This window comes from Triturus cristatus, chromosome 7 (genome assembly GCF_964204655.1).
Source record: "Triturus cristatus chromosome 7, aTriCri1.1, whole genome shotgun sequence".
Taxonomy (NCBI): domain Eukaryota; kingdom Metazoa; phylum Chordata; class Amphibia; order Caudata; family Salamandridae; genus Triturus; species Triturus cristatus.
Genome location: NC_140590.1, coordinates 373690358 through 373714012, shown reverse-complemented (window position 1 = coordinate 373714012; position 23655 = coordinate 373690358). Strand labels below are relative to the sequence as shown.

The 23655-nt window shown below is 42.5% G+C and overlaps 1 long non-coding RNA gene across 1 annotated transcript in view; it reads right to left on the bottom strand.

The window, feature by feature from the left end:
• LOC146809708 (uncharacterized) overlaps positions 1-22126 on the bottom strand; it is an 80962-nt gene extending 58836 nt beyond the window's left edge. Inside the window, exon 1 of the long non-coding RNA XR_014965582.1 lies at positions 21894-22126. This is a non-coding gene — a long non-coding RNA (uncharacterized LOC146809708). The remainder of the gene's footprint in view (positions 1-21893) is intronic.
• Between the last annotated feature and the right edge of the window lie 1529 nt (positions 22127-23655).

The window sequence follows — 23655 nt, the reverse complement described above, 5'->3', positions numbered from 1 at the left end:
CTGCAGCTGCTTATTTCTTACAGATCTTTCACACTCTTTTTTTTGCTAGAGTTTTTTCTTTGATTCTGTAAGTTTTCTTCTCACGCCGGTTTCTTCTTTTAAAGTTCATGTACCGGTTGTGGGTTCCGGTGTTGGCGCTCGTCGCCACTTTGTAAAGAACAAAGTGGATGCAGTTTGTTAAAGATGTAAGTTCTTTATTCTTCGCCAACACAGCTCCGAACGTGGAGCGCAAGATGCAGCCGCCGCTCAGGATCACCAGCTGTCAACTGTCACCAACTGACAGCTGGTGAGGTCACAGCTGGTGAGGTGGCAACGATACGGTGTCCTTGCAGGGACACGCAATAGCATAGGACACTACGGTGTCCACAGGATGACAATACACATACACAACAGGGTTCTTTTCTTATTTCTGTGTAGTGAACGTTCCCAGTAAATATCATGTATGCATTATAGGGTTTGTTATGTCGTAGCTGTGACGCAACAGCTGCGACTGTAAGGGTGCCCCAAAGTATACCACCCGGCAGGGAAACCTGGTGCTACACCCCTTCTGTGACCGGGCCGTGTGGTATGGTCCCGGTCACGTGATAGTGTTACAATAAAACGCCTACCGCGGACATGACGTCAGAGGATGTCTGTACGCGGTAGCCATTACCAGCATAAATTTGGCTCTGTGTATTTATTGCAAGTGGACCCTATGTGGAGACCTCAGGTTGCGTGCCTACGTGCACCGAGTGATCCAGGGACAACATAACAGGGTTGTGTCCCAGCCAGGCATTAGAGAGCTGGGGGTGGACAGATTTTAATTCTCCTGACTAACACTGGCTTTTCCGAACTGCGGTCACAGTAGCCTTAATCAATATTATACTGTCCTGATTTAAGAAAAGATATTGTGCAATGCTTCGAAGGACCTCAGAAAGATGACAGTGTGAGTAGGCCCTTACACCCTGCGAGCTAAGGGATACAGAGAGGTTGCTGCAGCAGTCGCTCAGCTATCTTAGGGATAAGATAGTGCTGTAAACACATTCACAAGCACAGCCTGAGTGAAGATATGACTGCGGACTCACTACTGAGGCTCTCAGGGATGGCGTAAGTAAAAACAGAGTATGTCTGCCTCTAATACTTGCCATGTGTTTGTCTGACTGGTGCAACAGGTCTTTTCTTTCAAGAGACAAAAAGTAAGTGAGAGAAGACAAACCAGCACAAAACAGCGTTACATTAAACCTATTTCACCCAACAGAGGACACATGATGTCATGCCCTGTTGGAGGAAAAGACTTGTGGACAGCAAACTCCCCAGCGGGGAGGCAAACCGGCTGCACCGCAACCGTTCAGCTTAACCACATGATTCTAATGACCATTTGGTTGCTCAAATGTGTGTATTTCTGACATATGTTTCCCTCGTCTTCATTGCTTGATTTTGCTCACAAGAAAGTCGTTGAAATGCCACTCAAATTATGGAAATGTCACACATAAGCAATCTGAAACCTTGGCAGCTATGTGTGCTATAGAGCAACAAGAAAAACCTCCAAATATTATATATTCGAAAGAAGCCACATCTGGATTGTCTTTATGTTACTTCCACAGTATATTTATCATATTGCTTAGTAGCAGACACTGGACGCCAGATCTAGGCAAAAGCGAGCCACTTACAAATGTTTAGAATAGAGAATCTTGCCACCCCTTGTATTTCTAAGAGATTGCTGGAAGCCGCCAAAAATGCCAAAAGTCCAGAATTAGACGGGAGGCACTATTTTAAGCAACAAATGGCTTTACTTATTTCTGTGTATTAAAAAAAACTGACACTGCAGCAAAGCACCTGGGAAGTTAGATTGCCGCGATTTTCCTAAGGGTTGTACTTCCCTGCTCGAATTTCAGCTTGTACGGTACCTTACCCCCTTGGGCAACGAGATGGTCTAACCGCCAGGGTGAGAGCACTGCCTCCCGATTGATGACAGGCGCCACACACTAAATGGACAATCATCTGCGCAGATTCCGAAAGCTGTGGCTTTAGATATTCGCGAACTGGAAAGGCAGTGTACGAAAGTTGAATTTTTATTACAAAAGCGACTCCTCATTTAAACAGAGAGAGGAGGTGTGTTCGGGGCAGGGTAATAAGCATTTTTGGAGCGAGAGACTTTAACCTTAGTCAGTTCACCGCTTCCTTCTCCGCAGAATCCTAAGTCTTCATACACCACCATCTGCAGACAAACAACGGCCTGGCTGCGCGGTAATTTATAATGTTTTGTGGAAGGAAAAATACTAGATCATAAGAAAAACGTACGTGTACAGCCCACACTTTATCTCCTCCTCTAGCACAAAAACAAGGGACGGCGAGGGTGAGACAGGCAAGGGAGCGAGAGCAGAGCAATATAAACAAGCGCGCACGGCCACGTTAATTGCAAACAGATGGCCCGTGCGCGCCGCTGCTCGATCTCGCAAGGTGGATGCCACCACAAGCACAAGTACTTGAAAAGAGCTGATCGATTTCTAAAGGTCACTCCTGGAGCAGCGCTGCACGCTGTCTAGGCTCGACCTAAAATGGGACCCATGATTTTGAGTGCAGTGCCAAGGCAACATTGGTGTTGGCAAGGGGCTGGTGCGCATGGAGACAGGTTCAGCAGCGTAACTAAAATTTGGAAAATACACTGTGACTAGGGTGAACAGATTTTAAACACCAAAAATCGGGTCAGTCCACAAACAGAGAAATAGTAGTACACTTTTGCATCGACAGTGGGGCAAAGAACAACTTCATTGACGGCTCTTACTAACATAGAGACCACAGACAAGGAAGAACTCATGGAAATGAAATGCAACTTTTAAACACTACATCATTTGATAAGGCCTGCTAACTAATCAATCCTGCACTGGAATACATGAAAGCTTTTCTCCCTTAATGTTCAGTCGACTCTCTCTTGAAACCTGGACACGTGCTAAATATGCTGAAAATTGCCGCAACAGATGGTGAAATACCGGCACTGTCCTGGCAAATGTGGGAATCTTGGTCACCCCACCTGTAACTATTGTTTGCCTTTCACTTAGAGGCAAATGCACATAAAAGTTGTCCAGATATACATCTAACTGATGGTTATCATATATTATTTAATTTGTAAATCATAGATTTTTGGCATTTAAACACACCAGCAAAATGTGAGAAGCTTGTAATTTTTAGTCACTAGTTACAAAATGTTTAACACTGTTGGTGCATTCCTTGGAAGGAAGTACCTTACTAGATATTGGAACCTGTCACACACGTTACATGCAGATATCTACCAAAGGTGCATCAACACACTCATCTTCCTCACTGTAATTGGAAACTGTGACCAAAATGTCGCCCATAGGATCATGGCCTATATCTGAAAGATATGCATGGTTTTACAAACAATCAATTAATGTTATGCAAAAAATAAGGAATGCACAGTGTTTTCACTCCTATGCTACAATCTTTTATATTTGGAGCTCATAACAACAGTGATGGTTTGCCTTGGTAACAGAATACCATTTTCAAAATATAGTCTGACATAAATATTGTATCTCAAATATTTTCGACACAATTATCATACCATTGTTGTTAACAATAGAACATTTACACCCATAGAAGAATATTTTGGTAAACAATATTTAGGACATACTATTTATGTTAGGCGGTGTTTCTGTATACGGTATTCTGAAGTACAGCTGATGATGTACCAATTCACCAAATATTGGCAGTTTTACATCCAGGAGTTTGCCATCAAGATATTTTATTAGTACCTTGAAGCCCCCCCACCCACCCCCCGACTCTGCTTTTGAAAATAATTCAATTAGATATAATCAAAAAGGCAAAAAGCAATGGAAAATAATTAAACATAATATATTCATATCTATCTTTTTTCATTTAACTGAGTAACAGAGTTCCTGAATGACTCAAACTGACAATTGGGTTAGGTAAGCTTGGTTATTACATTTGAAGGGCTGAGTTCAAAGAGCAAATACAATGCTCGTTATTTATTCCTATATTGAGCTATTGATTTAATTTTTATTTTAGAGGTTTTTTTCCGTGTAGCAGCACTGCTAGACCCCCAATTGTGACAGAGCGCTTACAATGAAGAGTAATCAGACAAGAGCTTGCAAAACATCTACAAGTGGAAGAGGGTTGATAAGATAAATATACTAGTGAGGGAAATGACAGCTATACATATTTGTGGTTGGAATCAATATAACAAAGGTCATCGCACATAAGATATGTGTATTTGTAGTGGGCAGTGATCAAACATATAAAGAGAACAGCACAACAATCGTAAGGAATATAAGATACATACATTTCTAATAAGAGCAATTGTGGGAAAGAGGTGGGGTTAGGGTGTGGTTAGTAAATGAAGGAGACAGGGAGCTCACTTGTGATTCTGTTTAGTGCTAAGAATTTGACTTATGTTCCTAGTAGGGTGAAACCGATAGGCGTTATACATTTCAGGTCAGCAGCATTACAAAGGAAGTACAACAGGAGAAAGCCTATATCATCAGTAGGAATGTACAAAATGCTAGGTCATGAGCAATAGGTGATTGATGGAGTGGGTAGTACAACATTTTGTATACCTCCCCCATTCTGCATGAAAATACTGATTGAATAATCTATTAATTATATTATTAAATGAATTTGCATGAATACTAAACCAACACTACTAATATCCAAATTACACGTGGGATTGCATAATGCATGGCTAAATAACCTTTATGACTAAAAACCGTACGCATACTAACAGTAGTATATGCAATAAATAGAATACTGCATGATATACGTTGCTTTGTGATGTCTTTGTAATGTTGCTATACGCTAGATAAATACAAGCACATAGAGGGATTAGTAAGGGGTTAACATTAGATTTATTATTTCTATGCATTAAATACTCTTTTGTGTTTGTTTCGCTTAAGTTGACATTTGGGCCTAAATCCCAAAATGGCCACCGACGCGACACGACGAAGTAGCCACTGTCCCACGAGGCGCAGAGCGAACCGCGCATGAGCGACAAAGACGCCTATGGCCTCTTCGTAACCCATATCCCACTGTACCAAGGCAAGGCCACGGTGGGACGACAGCCAAGTGACAAGACAATGAACATTCACAAAAAACCAGTACGGACTGAACTCGTGACCTCACCCCTCAAACTGTGCTAAACCCCATCGGACAATCTCAACCAACCAATCACGACCGTACGAAATTATCGAAATGTAACTTTTTACTGTGATTTTATTATAAAAGTACATGGTAGAATAGAGAGGGAACTACCTACTGACCGACGGCTAACTATTGACTGCCAATTGCTCTTTCGATGACAACGACGACGACGGTGACGCTACGCGAACTCTACTACTTAGGGTGACTGCTGCGTTCCTGAATCCCAAGTGGTCCGGATGCTGCCCAATTACCTGATGACTGCAAACTTTTCCTAATCCTATGGGCACTGACAGATGCTTGCACGTCTCTGGTCTTTACCGATTCTTTGAGACTGTAGCGTGCTGAGCAAAGACTCTGAACTATTAGACGAATGACGACAGATCTGAGTATGCAGACCTAATGATTTAGAGGACTTCAGATAGCCAGATTAGGTAAATATGATGTTCTGCAATTTACTCGAAATTTGATAAAAACTTTTCAATGCAAGCCTAACTTTTTGAGAAATTTTAGATAAACAGATATTGATTAACAAGAATTGAGTTTGTGGTTTATTAAGAAAGGTGAGATCTAAATCTTGAAATGTGTTTTAGCAGGAAAACCAGATGCTTTACAAAACGAAAAATGAAAAGTTTTCTTTTCATTTTTTAAGAGCAGGCAGTGGTCCCTAGGAACACTGCCTGCTCTTAAAAATAGTTTTAGGAACATTCACAAAGGGGAAGGGTCCCATGGGGACCCCTTTGCAAATGGGTTACCACCTACTCGAAATAGGTGGTAAAATGCAAATGTTTTGTGACCGCAATTGCGGTCACAAAACATTCTTACATACCGATGCGATTCGGTATTAGGAAGAGATTCCCTAAACACGCCCCTTCCTAATACCGCATCACAAACCCATTTTGTGATTCGGTAACAGGTTGCCGAGTCGCAAAATTAGGTTTGCTACATTGAAAAAGCAGTTTTTGCATTCGCAAACGGGCAGATTCTGCAAATCTGCCCGTTTGTGAACGTAAAAAGGCTTGATACATCTGTCCCTTAGTGATTTCTTTGATATAGAGGTCAAGATTGAGGGAGCTAGTCAGCATAGGACCTAGATATCTGGCTAATTTCACACTCTCCGGTAAGATGTTGAGAACTTGTTGTTTAGCAATCCAGTAAGGAGAGAGGACAGGTGAATTCATTAGGAAATAATAAGAGGAATTCAGTCAAGTCAAGTTCAAGTTTCTACCAACAGAAGAGAGGTGCACCACACGAGAAACTTAAGGACACAGAATTCATTTGTAATTATAAAATTTCTTCAGAGATCATTCCTTATATTCATTTTATTTTTATTCTTATGATAATTTCAAGAGACATGACATTCAGTTCCTATGACTCTACAGAAAGACCAGCCAACGCGTTTCGTCCTGAACCAGGACTTCTTCAGGGCACTGAATTGTAACAGAGACCAAACAAAGGTATCTTCCTGAGTGTTCACCAATCTTTTAAACTTTCATAGTGAAAGGCAGAGTTCCATCCAATCAAATAAAATAACGCCAACACTGGGTTATTAATGGCACAGCTGAGATCCAGTGGGTTCACGTCGCAACAGTTCCACAATCCCAGGAACCATACACACTTAAGTACTTGGAATGTTCCCAATTATCACTGTCCCAATATTCGCAATATGCTAGTTGCAGGTCCAAAGAGCAAAAAAGAATCTCCAAAGGACAAATTAATGGTCCAACACCCAGGCGAGAAAAGTTTCACCTGGATATCAATGAGCTATTGTCAGCTAGGAGTTGGACTAACGTGTTAATATTATCTGTGCTACGAATCCCGGGCACAGATGTATATAATTCACATACTAAATGAACTCAATATCTGCCTTGGAGAACATACAAGTTGAAAAATAATGAGGCTAGGATAGGTCTTTGTGGTAGGCTGCCGGAGTGGATATAGAATTACCTGTTCTGTTAGACAAATAAGCATTGCACCAGTTCAGTACAACTCCTTCTATGTGCCTGCTATTGAATAAGGAGTGTAGTAGAACTGCGCGACCGATGGTATTGAATACTTTGCATGGCTCAAGGTGTACTGGTATTCAGTTTATGCCTTCATCAAAGTTCAGAAAGGAGTCATCTATGATATTAAACATTGTGCTATCTATGATGCGACCAGATCTAGAACCAGACAAGTGCAGTGACAGTAACGGTCGCCCTATAATGGGTTTGTAGTTTTCAAGTTTGTGATGGTCAGCATTAGACATTTTTTAGTAGAGGGGAAAACATGGCCCACTTTGAGCATACCTTCAAAAGTACCTTGCGCAGTGGTGGAATTTACGTTTTGACATGCCCATGAATAGGAGGGCATTAGCAAAAGAAGGTGAAAGTGAGCCAGGGGAGAAGGGGAAGACTTAGCACTTGCAATGGATGTTTTCAAGTCAAGTTCTGAAACAAGATTTAAAGGAGGACCAAATGGGGTTTTCTGGAGAGAGGTCAATTTCATCTAAGATTATTATGACTTTTTGTGTAGAGTGTTTGGCTAGGTCACTGCAGTTAGGAGCAATAGGAAGGATGCATCTGGCTTGTATGATTTTAAAAAGTTCTCTTTGCCTTTTTTTTTAGCATTCTGAAGATTGAGGCTGAAAACAGAGAATTGTGACAGCTTACTGAGCGTTTTATACGTAATTCTTTCCTTAGTAGGGATGTGAGTTTGGAAGGTGAGGTGGATTTTCTCCATCTTGTCTCATGGGCACGTATGATCTTTCTCTGAATGTTAATCTCATTTTTGAACCACTGAATTGACTTTTTGGCTTATTTGAATTTACTATTGGCTGGACCAAGATCACTGAATATGTTGGCTATGTTATCAGTGTATTGCTTTATTAGTTCAGTGGGCTCAGTGACAGAGTGGATCATAGACTCTAATTTGTCATGACCAATGCCCTTTACATCCCTTACTCTTGTCAATATCTTCTCATTCTTAGGTTGGCTGGCAGGGATAGATCAAGAATTTAGAATCGGGTAAAAGAGTGGTTTGACCAGCTAATATTTATGGGCTTACTCATACTACTATATCCAGGTGTAGAAATCACTAGGTCGCGGATAGCTCTTTTTTGTGAGTAGGAAAGTTGCAGTGTAGTGTTAGCTTGCTTACTGTGAGTGTCTGTCAGTTTGTTCCAAGAGAGGTTAAAATCTCTGAGACAGATGTGCTTACAGGATGACAGTAGCTGATTTGCTATGTGTATAGGTTTTTAATCTAAAAAAATAGGTTATTCAAGGGGTGATCAATTATATGGATTTAAGCCTGATGGGAGAAGAGGTACCAACTGTAAGAAATTGGAAGGTTTTAGCTGAGAAGGTATTTAACAATGTGTAGGATAATGATTCTTTACAGATACTGGCTTCCCCTCCCCCTATTTTATCAGTTCTGTCTAGATAGATTATTTGCAGATGGGTGGCAGAAGAATCTCAAGGAAAGGCATGGAAGAGGGCCTGAACCATATTTCTGTGAGTGTTAGCATGTCAAGGTTGTTGTCAAAAATCAGGTGGGAGATGCCTGCCGAGTTGAATATTACAAACCTACATTTATGGTGGACCCGCCGATAGGTGGTGTATCTTGTGTTATGTTGGGCATCATCAAGCGATTACTAATCATGTTACATGTCCATATCGATCTATAATTTGGCATGTCAATTTTAGTTCTAGTGATTGTGGGAAGGTGGAGTTTGTGCCAAATATTTTGGTTCAACATCTTGAGTGAGGCAGGAGAGGAGATAAACAGAAGACTGGCACGTGCGTGGGATCCTTCGATTGTTGCAGCAATAGAGATTACATAGTGAAGGCCACAATTAGGAGTGGAATGTGAGAAGCTTTAGAGCATACGATTGGGACATGGAACAAAATGTCCTTTAAGCCACAGATTACATTCTGCAAGTTGGATATAGCACCACAGGTCACCTTTTGATGCAGTACTGCAGACCTGTGATTACAGCTAATACTTTAGTATTATTTTGCGGTGGACAGGCCATCAAATGATTAGGAAGAGCTAAGCCAGAACTGAGCCTGCCCTCAGAGCCAAGGCATAAGTTGAGCCATCAGAAAATTTGGTATGTAAACTATACAAAAATGAGCAAAACATGATGATTATGAAAGTCAAAAAGGGGCTCCTTTGATATTTGAAAATGTGTGAATGAATTTAGCACCTTAGATTACTTCACTTCATTACGTGACATTTATTAAAATAGAAGGTTTTTACCACAAGCTTAGAAATGTTTGAAGACCTTCCACTAACCCCAAACACGTCATAGGTGAGACAAGTCAGTTGTCATGTGCCAATATTGTTGTTCTAGATGGAGTAACCTTATAGTTGTGTAAACCACATACAATATAAGTTTTTGTATATTGCACATCCTCAACTGATTTACTTCAAGGTGCTGTCAAATGTCATCACCAAGGAACATAACTCCCAGTAAAGTTATTTGACTAAGATCGCACAATGTGGTAAAGTGGGGGAAGGCAGGATTTAAACACAGGTTTTCTGGTTACATATTCTGGAATTTAGTCGCTGGTTTGATATTGTCTTCTCTAACCCATTTAATCTCAAATTTAATTATGTCAGGATCTAAATAGGTCAGTATGTTACATTTATATATCCATAACATGTTTATTCAATCTGATACAAGTCTTTCTCAAAAGAAAAAACATGGGAGGGTACTATTTTATGTTAATATCACTGGCGTTACATGACTTAACATAAAAACAATTTCAGGAGTGGATTAAGAGCTCACTGAAGGCAATTAATTTAAATTGTTTGATTTAGACCTTCTCAATTGAGGTGTATTAGACTGTTAGCATGCTAGAAAAAAATCTGTCCCTCTCTTTTTTGACGGGTTACTAAGCAGTTTTCTGTTATCTCTTTGCAATTGAGCCGCTCTCATTAATCAGAGCTGTTCCTGAGACAAACATACTGCTGTAAATTGCTGACCTTATGACCACACCTTTTCTGCTGGTCCCTGAAGATACTGAAGCACTAATGCAAGATTCCATGGAGGAACTGGAGAATGTAGTACTTGCTGACTGAAAGACTGTGAAGGGTGGGAATTCAGGACCTCCACTAAAGAAGCATCCAGCCAGAAAGCTCCAAGTGCCACCCACTGACCCCTTAAAGATGGTAAATAAAAGCCTATTCTGTCAAAAAACAAAGAGTGTGAAGGGAACGTGTTGGCATGACTGGAATCTAAACAATGCATGATAACTTCCATAATGTTCCCAACGATGCCTATTGGAGGCCAAAGTAGCTTGGTGCATGGAATCCTGGAACACTGCGCAGCCTCCCTCAGGCTTCCCCATGTCTACACGTGCAATGCCTTAATCTCTATGCTGCTATAAACAGGGGAAATTAGGTATCTGGCAAAAGAAGTGGGGAGCAGAATGAGCAAAGTAATAATGGCAGAAGCTATGGTAGCATATGAATCAATGATGCCAAGTCCACCTGAGCGCTATCATAAATCTATCTGGCATAACGCAGCCCTTTCAGCTAGAGAATCTAAAGGACATCCACTTGCTATGCTGTTGATAACTGAGTTGGCGTACAAAAATCCAGGAGAAGAACATTGGCTTCAGCCACAAAATCTATCTATACATGGAACCCCCAACTGCAGTGGCTAATTTGTAATAAAATAAGTGCCGGGGTACTCTTCAGGAGGCAACTTGCACCAGCCCATTTCTCCTGTTAGTGCCGCCTAAAACAGAACCAACTACTAACCATGAAAGTGGGGAGAGGAGGTGGCGTAATGGTCAGACATGCCGACTTTGGAGCTGGGGAACCAGGTTCGAGTCTCGACGTCGGCTTGACATCCTGTGATTTTGGGCAAATCACTTAATCTCAGCGTGCGTACCATAAACATCTTTAACTCTTGCTCATAAGAAGAACAGGTGTTGATAAAGTGCCAGTGCTGAGCCCCGGAAACCACAGGCTCAAACTAAGCACTGCCCAGCTGGCAAGAGAAACATCACAACTTTAATCACAAAAGCAATGATGAAGGGAAACTGTAAATCAAATGATCTTCTCAGGTGTTCCTGGTATCAAATAGATAACCTGCAGAAAATGATTACAGATGTTACTATGCCATAAGCTGCTCTCTGACAGGCCCACCAGAGTAATGGATTTCATATTACCTTGACAGCTCATGAATGCTTTTACCAATATAGTTTATGTACGGACTAGAACAACTCATAGGTTGATTTCAGTCTTGAATGAATGATGAATCACTAAATGTTTTCTACATTGTTGTGTTGTCTGGTCTCACCGGGTATGAGATATGATATCTATGAATTTATGCCCTTTATAAATGCTGAGTACTGTGACAATATATGGTAACAGCTATCCACCCTATAATGTGAGAGGACAAAATGACCCCCATCCTTTGAGACTGGTATTCATCATGGTGACCAAAATAAATGGCCCATATCCTTCAACAGATGGGCTGCACAAGGCTAATACCACACAATGATCTCCTGTGATACTTGCGTCAGCTGGATCTACTCTGCAAGCAATGGCACCCAGAAGCTTGGGAGATCCAGTGAAAATGGGCAGTCTGGACCAGGGCACTAGTCCCACTATGATTACCATCAACCCTTAGACCACTACACATTCCTCGCTGTGGCTTGTAATTTCTACAGGAATCACTGCAGTGGATTGTGAAGCCTGGAACCTCTTTCCTGCAAGAGATGCAGGCACCGAGCATTGTGCTGAAGGCAACACTTATCAAATGTAACCTCCGGTCTGGGTCCAGATGCAATTTGTGAACCTTAATGACCTGAAGAGTAGTCAACACTGTTTAGAAGCCCTGGTCTTCAAATCTACCAATGGTATTACTACACCTCAAAATGCGTGCACCTGAAAAAAGATACAATAGAACAATTTTACAGCTTCTTGCTGTTGAAATGGAACATTTGATATTTTAACAAGACACATTGTGAGACCATGAAGAAGATCATAATGCTTCCTCGCATCTTTGAACATCTTCTCGGAAGGATTCCTGACTCTGAAGGAAGTGATCTGAAACTAATACAGAGCATGAGCTGATCCCTCCAGAAATCAATTTACTAATGTTAATTGCTCCCAGGCTTGGCTGAAATGTCCAATAGTTCCTTGACCAGCAATATGCTGGGAAGAATGGACAAGCATAATTAGGGCTGCTACTTTCTTCTGACCGGGTTCCTCAAAGTAATTTTCTTCACTGTTGCCATGGAAGACTAATCAGACAGTTTTTAAATCAGCGAGTCAGTCTTTAGCACAGTCAGAAAATCAAAATCAAAATCTTCCAAAGGCTAGCGATACAAAAGGACGCATTGTACACAACCTGCTGCCGAAGGAGCCAGATCTGGTGCTGAAGGAGGTGAGGGAAGAGAAGCAGGTACCATAGAGGCTAGCAGCTGTGGACAACAGTATACATATTATGCCTGTGTATAATGCTTTGGGATAAATGTGGTTTGAGTTAGAGCTTGTGTCATTACCAGTGATCAGATCAATTCATACATTTTGAATTATCACTCTTTGCTGTACGAATGGGATTTGAGTTCATGTTTCCAGGCCAGTTTATAGATCTGCACTTTTTATTGTTGCTTGGAGGCTGCCTAGAACAAGAAATCCCTTTAAAATGGGTGATTTGGTATGTTGGAGGGAATGTAGAGGAGAGGGAATGGTCGCTGACCCATGTGCTATGGTCTTGTCCTAGACTGGCAAACTTTTGCATGGTGAACTTAACAAATATGAGAACACTGAAACGTTGGGAGCTCTATTGAAGACAATGGAGTGGTCCCTGAACTCCAATGTTGTAGTTTACAGCTGTTGCTGTGAAAAAAGGCCTCACAGAGACCGAGGGGATTTCAATACCCTCAGGCTCCATGAGGCCTTAGTCTTATTTGTTAGAACATTCTGCCCTCTAGTGGCAGAATTTTCTAATAACCTCATAGCCCTCCATAGCTGGGCTACACCGGCATTAATGTCCCGCTCCCTTTTTATGCTGTCTTTAATGGCCAGTATAACCTGCTACAGCAGTCTATAAGGCTATATTGAACTATCCACTGGATCAGCTTTGGCCAAATGCCCCAAAGTGATATTGCTGGGATGCCCAGCTATGGATATATATCCCTTACACGGTAATCAGGTGCCTCACATCCCATCTGTCACGGATGACCAAACAGGTGATTGATCCTGGAATTCTAAGGACAACAACAACCCCCTCGGAGCAGAACTGGTTGCAGAGACTGTGGTGCATCCTGGGTATGGAAAAACTCTCCAAAGCTGCAAGAAGCGAAGAAATAGACTTTCCTGTAGTCTATAGAGCGGGCTCTCCCGGCCATTAAAGGCCCGCTTCAGCTCGGGCCTTTAACAAGCGAGAGAGCCTTTGATGGCTGGTAGAGGCTGCTAGGGGGTCTGTAAGGCTATTAAAATATTCTGGCCCGAGAGGGCAGAATGTTCTAATTTGTTCAACAAAGGCCTCATGGAGCCCAAGGGGGCTGAAATTTCTCCAGGCTCCGTGAGGCCATTGTTATTAATTGTAATGTTGATGCTCCAGGCTTATACCGGCCATTAGAAGCCCGGAGCACTCCATTGTTTTCAATGAAGCTGTCAACATTCTAATGTTCTAAAATCAACGGAGCCGTCTACTTGAATTCTTTAGCACCATCTTTAAGGAACAGATGTGGTCCAAGAGACTGCTAGAAAATTTTAGATACCTCCAAACTAGGCAACTATTTCTCAACAATTCGTCAGCAATCAAATGATGTATCGAGCCTTAATAGGTATACATCTCAGAAATGGAAATAGTACATGACTAAAGCTCTACTGAGATTGATAATAAGGGCAGCAGGTGTTGGGGAAATTAGGGAGAGGACATATGAGGAAGGGTGGGAGAGTGATGGTTGGTCCTTTTTAGTTTTTGTTTAAAAAACTATCTTATCTCACACAAGTCTGCAAGGCTTTTGCTGATGATTCAAAGTGTTAATAAAAGTGTATTTGAACTTAAAATGGGTGATTCCAATTTCTCTCTGACCACACTGCCTTGTGGTCCAGCTTTTACAAATATTTTTTGTCGAGTAGGACAACTATTAAATCAACAAACAGCACAGTCTTCTATCTCAATGCAAATAAAATGCAAATTGAGTATGCAACCTCAGCTATGCCCAAATATCTTTTAAAACCTGTTGGTTGCTGGGAAAGGGGTTTATTTTTCAGGCTAAGGACAGACACAATGAAATATCTGCTGTCATTTCCCACTGGCTACACGGCTAACCTCGAACTCTCCTTCTGTCCATGTAATAATACCTTGAAACAATCAATGTTACATTTTTTATTTTTCTGTTCTTATTACTCATCCCCCACTAAAAAATTTCTGATTCCGTATTTTAAGTCACGATGTGTTACTGACTATAAGGTAGCTTACGGAATGGTGCTAGCTATTAACAATGATGAATTATGTTTTAGAGTTGTATCCTTTTTAAAAACTGCGGTATGCACTCGTAACACCATGTATTCAGTATAATCATATTATTTGATTTCTTTTGAATTACTTGCATTTTAATCTTGTACTATATTTTAACTGTACTTTTATGGATATGCTGTTTTTATCCGAATAAAGTTCCTATTGATTGATTGAAAATACAAATAAGCAAAAGCATCCTGTGTCCCCTCCATGTGGTGCATTACCGCAAGTACAGAGAAATGACATGGAAATAGAGACAAAAGGGGCAGACAGACCAGGATCCTTCAAGGCCACTGCCTGTGCAGGGCCACCCCAGAACAATGTAAATGGTGCTGTGCATGCCTGTGCAACTGGTCCCAGACAAAATAGCAGCAGAGATCTGTTGCATTCCAAACGCACTGCATAAAAAGGAGAAATTCCAACCTTTGTAAATTCAGCTGGTCCAGCACAGTCACCCAGGCGCTCTCCTTTAACTGTTAAACAACCTGTTCCATAGGCCAATGTACAACATTTAATATGCTATATTATATATTTATCTTCAAGGAGTCATCCAGTAAATGCTATCAGAATGCATCGCAAACCCACATTCTAGAATGCCTATTGTTGGTTGTTGTTAGAGAGGCAGGACTGGGCAAAGATACCTGGGGTTTTTTCCCTCTCTACTGTGGTTCCTTTAAATTGCATGGACAGCACAGCAGATTCTGAGTGAGGAGAACAAAAACAAACATGATGTAGTAATGGACAGCACTTAAGTATCCAAGTAGCTTTTATTTAGTCTTCCCTGGTACTTCTGATGTTCTGTAAAAACACACAATTGAGATGGATTGGACTCTTTCACAGTTGAGGGTGCCCCAACACTACCTATGTCTTACAAATAGGGGACTGTAACCTCTAAACACCAGTCCACCTGTGACAAAATCATGTTATTTAAAGTATGCTTGGTGTGACTCTGACAGTGGCGGCTGGTGACATTTTAAAGTGGTGAGGCATAAAAGTACGGATGCGTGTTATTTAGCGAGCGAAGCGAGTGAGTCCAACGGCCAAAATGGAGAACTTTGGGGGGAGGGTCTCCCCCGAGAAATTTTTGAAAAGAGTAGTAATTGGCAGCTGTCGTTTGGCACGTATTTGCAAGCTTAAAGAAGCTAGAGGCCTACATGGCAGGGTCTGATTGATGCTGCGTGTGCAGCAATGCCATTGCACCATGCCAGGAGGGACAAACAAGAGAAGAGCATCGTGAGTTGTAGTGGCATCCACCTGCGGCGCGTGGATGTGACACCAACATCTGAGCAACACAGCACCCAGCCCCTACTGAGCAATCAGGAGCAAACCAGGTGGATGGTAGCATGGCCTGCAGTAAAGGCTTAGCGTCTTAACAACAATCAAGACTGACAACAATTAGATTTATTAGAATGGTTATTATTTATGCATACTGAGTCAAAAAAGAAACCTCTACACAGATTTTGGTGCGACTGTGTCCTTTTCTATTCACCCCCTCAGCAAGAATTTGCTGGCTTTATTTAATTTGCATTGCTCACAGCACGACGAAAACAAAGAAATGGGAAATGTAGGATGTATAGGGAAATAAAATGGTCTTTCACTTTAACCATAACCACTGGATTTGGTTAATTTGTTCTGCACCATTACTTGAGAGGTGAAACACTATAGAATGTAGCCTGGATTAGATAAAAAGGCTTTCAGTTTTACCATAGCTACTGGGAAGAATAGGATATGATAATGCACCGTCACAAAGCACGCACGTCTGGACCCATATGTGCATCAACCGCGGCCACAGAAATACACCAGCTCAACCTGACATGCGCACTTTACTTAAGTGCAGAGTAGACCAAGCCAGCCTGCTCTGCTGTCAAAAATTAATTCCCACACCCTCCAGCACACTCATAATTCAGTATCTGCAGCCCACCTGCAGTGTGCACCATGATCACCCAGCCGGCCCGTGGCTGAAATGAAACAAGCATTAGCATAGCCAATAGATCTTGCCTTTGGGACATGGGGAATGGTAAGGATAGTCCTGTGAATGTCCGTGTATTTTCTCTCATGCACTGTAAACGGGTGGCTTATGATCCATTTGTGGTTCAAATGGATGGGTCTGGTCCCCCCCCCGTGAGATGGACGATTGGTAGAACCCCCCCAGTGGACTGAATGGAGAGCTTGGTTCTATTCAGGGGTGATACCTAATGTGTTGAAAAGAAGTGTGCTTGCTGCCCAGTGAAAAGTAAAGCAGATAGATTTGAACGTCTTGTGAGGGGAATGTCTCAATATAATCCCACTGTGTTTACAACATATGAGTATTTCCTGACTTGCGATAATGCCCTCTTCAACATTAGATACTACCCCTCACTGAACATCTTCAGGAAGACACTCAAGACCTGGCTCTTCAACTGAACGGAGCTGCCTATCCCCCATGCCCTCCCCCCCCAGCGCTTTGAGACCCTCAGGGGTGAGTAGCGTGCTTTACAATCTGCTGATTGATTGATTGTTGCTCTTGTATGCTTGCTTCTTATTTGATAATTGTCTTCCTCTTTTTGTGTTTGCCCCTCTCTTGTAGCATAACCTTTTACCATTCTTAATTGACTAACATATTCTTCCACTGCTCACATTTTGGGAACTACTTTTTCTTTCTTGTGTTATGCTGAGCACATTGTCACCCAGGAGGAATCCCAGCCCTGAACAGTGTGAGTCTAGTCAAATTTAGGGGTTAGTGGGACTACTTAAATAACCAGGTCTTCAGCATCTAGCAGATTTTAAGAAGTGAGGAGGAGGATCTTTTGTGTAGCAGCAGGTTGTTCCAAGCTTTTGGATTGATGTAGGAGAAGGCTTGTCCGCTGGTTCTTGTTTTCCGTATGCATGGGTTATAAGCAACTAGGAGTTTAGACGAGTGAAGGTATCTGGCAGGTTTGTGAACGCTGTAACAGTTTTCCAGTGCTGATTGAAAGCCATTTGAAAATCTTCCTCAGCATCTTCAGGGTATGGAAGCATGAGGCTACAACAGCGTTGACTTGGGTGGTCATGTCGAGTTTGCTGTCAATGAAGATCCAGAGGCTCTTGACATGGGTGGTGAGGGGTGAAGGCCGGTCCTAGCTCTGTTGTCCACCTGGTGCAGCCCAACGGTGAAGTGCTCTTTCCGAAGACTATGTTTTTGGTCTTGTTGGTGTTCAGCATCAGACAGTTGGTCTTCATCCAGTGGGCAATTTCAGCCATGCAGGCATTGAAATTGATCAGGGTACTGGGCATCTTGTCTATGAGGGACAGAATGAGTTGCATGTTGGTTTGCGTAGGAGAGGATGTTGATGTTGTGACTAGATGTGACTCGAGGACTCATGTATGCATTGAAGAAGGTCCGGTTCTGAGAGCATCCAGTTGTCCGAGGTGTATGGTGCGAGGCTGACTGACTGGGTCCTTCCAGTCAGGAAGAACCAGGCCCATCAGAGTGCGTGTCCTTAGATTCCGATGGCATGGAGTCTTACGATAAGGATTGGGTGTCAAACTGTGTCAAACACTGCTGAGAAGTCGAGGAGAATAGAGGGCTGCAATGTCTCCTGTGTCCAGAAAATCCTGACATCTGGCACACATCTGGATCTCCTTGAACAACACTGGACAATTCTGTCTTTAGATCTTGTAGCACTGTGAGACAGAATACCCTCCTTCAGGGCCTGTTCAAAGGTAGAGTGAGTCTTAGTGTCAATTTAGAATCCGCCGCAAATTATGTGAGCTCCTTGTTATATTTATGCCCCTCCCCCATTCAATCTGCTGCACCCGACTCCAATTCAATTTCAGCTTTATTTACTATTCCAATATCACCACATTTACTGCTCTAATATGGCTCTAGTTAGTGCCCCAATATTATTTAGTACTGCAACAATAGCAGTTTATCTACTTATAGGCTTTCTGCTGTTCTCTAATGTCAGCATCTTTGCTGCTCTGCTAAGGTCCCTAGGGGTTTTATTTTTTTAACCATTTTAGGCAAAGGAAGACTACGTGGTTTGACCAGAATCACAGGATGTTCAGCAGACACTGCGACTTGAACCTGGTTCCCCAGTTCCAAAGTCAGGAGCTCTGGCCTTAATGCCACATCATCTTCCAGTACAGTGAGCCATGGGATGGGACATGCCAGGAACCTTAGAAACCTAATCCTAGGAGGACACAAAGAACTTTTATGGGTTGTGAGGGTGACTTTCTCAACCATCCTTGTCCCATTACTGGTTGCAGAAAGTGTTTTGTGTTGTGGGCATGGATAAGATTTCTTGTAAGCTCCAGGGAGTTTGTAGATGGTTCAAGAAGATTAGAGACCCCATTCATAGGTATCTTACTGAGGACTTTAGAGAGCGTTGCACCCAAAGAACCACAGGAGGCTCTGTGTTCTTGAGGGAAAGCTGACTGTCGAAGGAGGGTGTGGTGAGAAATGGTGTGCATGAGACGAATAACTTTATAGATGAGGCCAAACATGGGGCACGGAATGAGGTTGGTTATTATATTTGGCTCGGCTATAGCAGGACATCCTACGGTTCGATCCTTGAAGCTCTTGAATTCTGATCTTCAGCAAGTTCTGCTAGAGCGGTACTGAGCGGGTGAGTGCGAACAAGTTTGTGCTTATAGCAGAGGGCCATTCTAGCACCATCTGACTATCCCACACCCAGAGGACTGTCCTAGCACCATCTGGTCATCCCTCACCCAGAGGACGATCCTATCAACATCTGGCAACCCATCATCCAGAGGAACATCCTAGCTTCTTTTGGCCATCCCAAACATAGAGGACCAGCCAAAAACAACCTGGTCAGCCATCTCCCAGAGCACCATCCTATCACCATTTGGACATCACACACCCAGGGGAACATCCTAGAACCACATGGCCATTCTACACCCAAAGGAACATCCTAGTACCATCTGGTCATTCAACACCCAGAGGAACATCCTAGCACCACCTGGCCATTCAACACCCAGGTAAACATCCTAGCACCACCTGGTCATTCAACACCCAGAGGACCATTCTAGCACCATCTTGCCGTCCCTCACCCAGAGGACTACCCTAGCTTTATCTGGTCCCTCCCTCAATCAGAGGACCCTCCTAGCACCATCTGGCCATCCACCATAGAGAGGAACATCCTAGCACTATCTGGCCATCAAACACCCAAAGGACCATACGAGCAGCATCTGGCCGTCCTCCACTCAGAGGAATATCCTAGCATCATCTGCCCATTGCACACCCAGAGGACCATCCGAGCACCACCTGGCCATCCACCATCCAGTGAAACATAGCACCATTTGCCCCCCTCCACAAAGGACCATCCTAGCACCTTCTGGCCATGCCCTACCCAAAGGACCATACTAGCCCCATCTGGCCATACACCATCCAGTGAAACATGGCACCATTTGCCCCCCTCCCCAGAGGACCATCCTAACACCATCTGGCCATGCCCTACCCAGAAGACCATCATGACACCATCTGGTAATCCTGCCCCCATAAGACCATTCTAGCACTATCTGGTTATCCCTCACCCAGAGGACCATCGTAGCAACATCTGGTGACTCAAACATCATCCACAACCCAGACTGAGTACTCCGTCACTCTGGAATATCCCATCTGGCCTATGAGATAGTGAAACTGCAATGGGTTGGAACACACTAGGACTGGTCTGGGTGTTTTTAGTATTTCAAGCAATCAGTACGGGTGAAATAGTAGGCGCCTGCAGACAGGTATTGAAGAATACAGAGGATAATGCAGAAAAACACCACCTTAAATCTTGAACTGACGCTCCACTAGTAAATACTTAATCAAATACTCCTGACTGAACCTAATCAAGAAACCAAAATTAACTAATGACTTTCATGACACTATAGAGACACGGGGGCACAAGACCTTTATATAGTAATGGAACATCTTAATTGCGTTCATTTTGGAGTGCTTTATTCCCTATAATAGATGTACAGATAAGTGCTATAAAAATGATATGTGCTCACAATCTGTGTGCTCTTATAGACACAAGACAGTCAAATTTGCTCAAAGTTTGATAATAATTAAGCTAAACAACTAATAAAAAAGAATGCTTCACTTATAGAAAAACAATGAGAGTTTAATGTTTTCAATCAAATGAAAGAAATATACGTTTTAGTGGCTTGGAGTTGGATAGCCAGGAGGTTCTGTGTTGCATCGTAGCGTGCAAACACTTCTTCATTTCATTTTATACTCAAGGAGCAATTTTCAGGTGTATGATGGTGGGCGGCAATTTACTGTGCTGGAGGACTGGGTGTCAAAAACTAACTTGCATCTTGCTATTGCTAAGCAATTGTTTCCTAAGAGAACCCCTCTCACATGGGATTTATTCCAGAGTAGTGTGTGAACGTTAGCCCTGTGTTCTTCTTTTTTTCCTGACCCTATTAACTCTCCTAGTCATTTTCAACAGTAAAACGATATAAAACACAAACATCTAGGGCCCGATTCACAGAACTAACTTAAGACAAAATCCTAAACTTACTACCATTTTCGTATTCACAGAAGGCACTTACTCATTTTGGTATTCACAGAAGACACTTACTCACTTCGTTATTCACAGAAGTTAGGAGTCCTAACTTTAGAATTCCTAAATGCCTTCTGTGAATACCGAAAGTCTTAAAATTAGGATTTTTCTCAGTTTAGGAGTCCTAAAGTTAGGACTCCTAACTTTACTACTACTAAACTGAGAAAAATCCTAATTTTAAGGCTTTCGGTATTCACAGAAGGCATTTAGGAGTCCTAAAGTTAGGAGTCCTAACTATACTACTACTAAACTGAGAAAAATCCTAATTTTAAGACTTTCGGTATTCACAGAAGGCATTTAGTAGTCCTAAAGTTAGGACTCCTAACTTCTGTGAATACCGAAATGAGTAAGTGCCTTCTGTGAATTCCAAAATGAGTAAGTGCATTCTGTGAATACCAAAATGGTAGTAAGTTTAGGATTTTGTCTTAAGTTAGTTCTGTGAATCGGGCCCTTCGTGCCAGCTTGGCATCTCACTGTCAGTTGGTGCAACTGAAAGCACAACAGAGCTGTCATGCCAAGTAAGTGACCTGTAATAAACTTTTCCATGCAAATCCTAATGACGTTTTTTTCTTAGTAAAACATGAGTTGTGACGTCAAAATTCGCTTGTTGTTTTATTTTTTTTTAAAATAAGAAATAAGAAAACAAAGGCAAGAGCTTTCTAGGGACATTACATCATACCATAATGTACCACAGAGTACCTCACACTCCTCCCGCATCGCACTCCCTCCCACACACTCACCTCGCGAGTGGTTCCAGATGTAGAGTTTCAGCTCCATCAATACCTCGGTCAGGTTCTCCACCCTGGCATGCAGCATGGCATTCTCATTCTGCAGCTCCCTGATCATGTCCTGCAACTCGAACTGAAGGCTGGCTGCCCACAGGGCACAGAGGAGGCAGCACAGTAGGGGGGCCTGCATGCCACGCCGGCCTCCCTGGATGCACAGGCAGGGATGTCTGCGGGCCGCAGGTGACAGCCGTCTGTTTACTGCTCTGTCAGTGGACAGTGGCGTCGAACGTGTCTTTAACAGATCTAGAAGTGGCCGGGCCAATGACACAACCGGAAGAGAGATGACGCGCGCCCTTGACCCCAGTGCCAGCTGTGAAGGGCACTAAACGCTCCAAGCACTGTGTACAAGTATTGATTAGTGACGCGGAGCAGGGACAGTGGCTATGTGGCTATTAAAGGCGCACAGTAAGTACCAACGTTTGCCTGAACATGGATGGGTAATACTGTGGCAAATTAAACTCGCCATTAAATTCTGCTAAAGGCAGAAATCTGATCTTGTGTGTGCTGCAATTGAGGGAGCACTTGCACCAATGATGGGGTTGCAAAGCTGTTGGTGTGCAAAAAACATCGATTTTGTGCTACAACGAATGTAAAGATCCCTCACAGTGCAAAAAGACCATTCAGTAGGATTCGCCAAATCCTTTCATATTAATATTAATGCACGATTCTATCTTTAAATCCTTCAGAACAGACTGTGACTGCAGGGATGGAGGCCTGGAAAGATCAACAGACCCCCCAACCCTGCACTTGCATTCGCAGAATGCCTACTTGCATTTATTTATTGCTGCCTCAGTCCATAAGAGAGCGGGTGCTGCAATAAACACTAAAACCTGTGAATGACAGCGAGGGAGCATGCAGCTGTCCCCTGGCTGGGTCATTCTTTAATATGATGAGGATTTACAATCATCTGCACTGCTACTGTGGGCGCCATCTTGGTACTACCCACACTGTGTCTTAACTTCATCCCACAAATTGCCGCTCCTAAATAGGTGTGCACATCAGTCATCTTAATCATCAAAAGAGGAAGCGGGGGATACACATATCCAAATGATGAAGCAGCTGGACAACGCTATGGTTGGCACTGAAACAGTGATATGATGATTCAAGACTCGGTGATTGAGTGTGACCCGTATTTGGGGTGATATTAGGGGAGTGTTACACGGTTCTAACGAGTGTTGTAATTTAGACACTGTGTTAGTGTTAAAATGGCGCCCATGATGAAGGTATGGGTTGATGATAATGAAAGAATATGGTATACTATGATTCCCTGACATATCCTAACCTACAAGAGAAATTCAAGAATGATGATTGTAGGTTTGTATATTTTGGAGTAACGGAGAGGTGTTACTGATGTGGGGCAACTTGTTATTTCCTTTAAGGGACTGAGTGACGTTTTTCATATCTGGATGGGAGGAGTGTGAAGAAACGATTTGTGATCAATAGTGTTTAGACAATTCAGGCAACCCTGCTGTATGCAACTCCGTTTGAGCGTACCAATATATACTCATATGGTAACAATTATATTCTTTTTATTGGTATATGTTGTCCTTAAGGTCAATGGTTTGGGTTGATTTTACTTAAGAAGGTGATGAGGATTTATCATAACCAGCAAACGAATTTGAGCAATGAGGTGGTCTTGGATGAGTTTTCCCTTGAGATGTAGGTTATTTCACTTCTGAATAAGACAGCTATCAATGTGGTACATACTGTAATC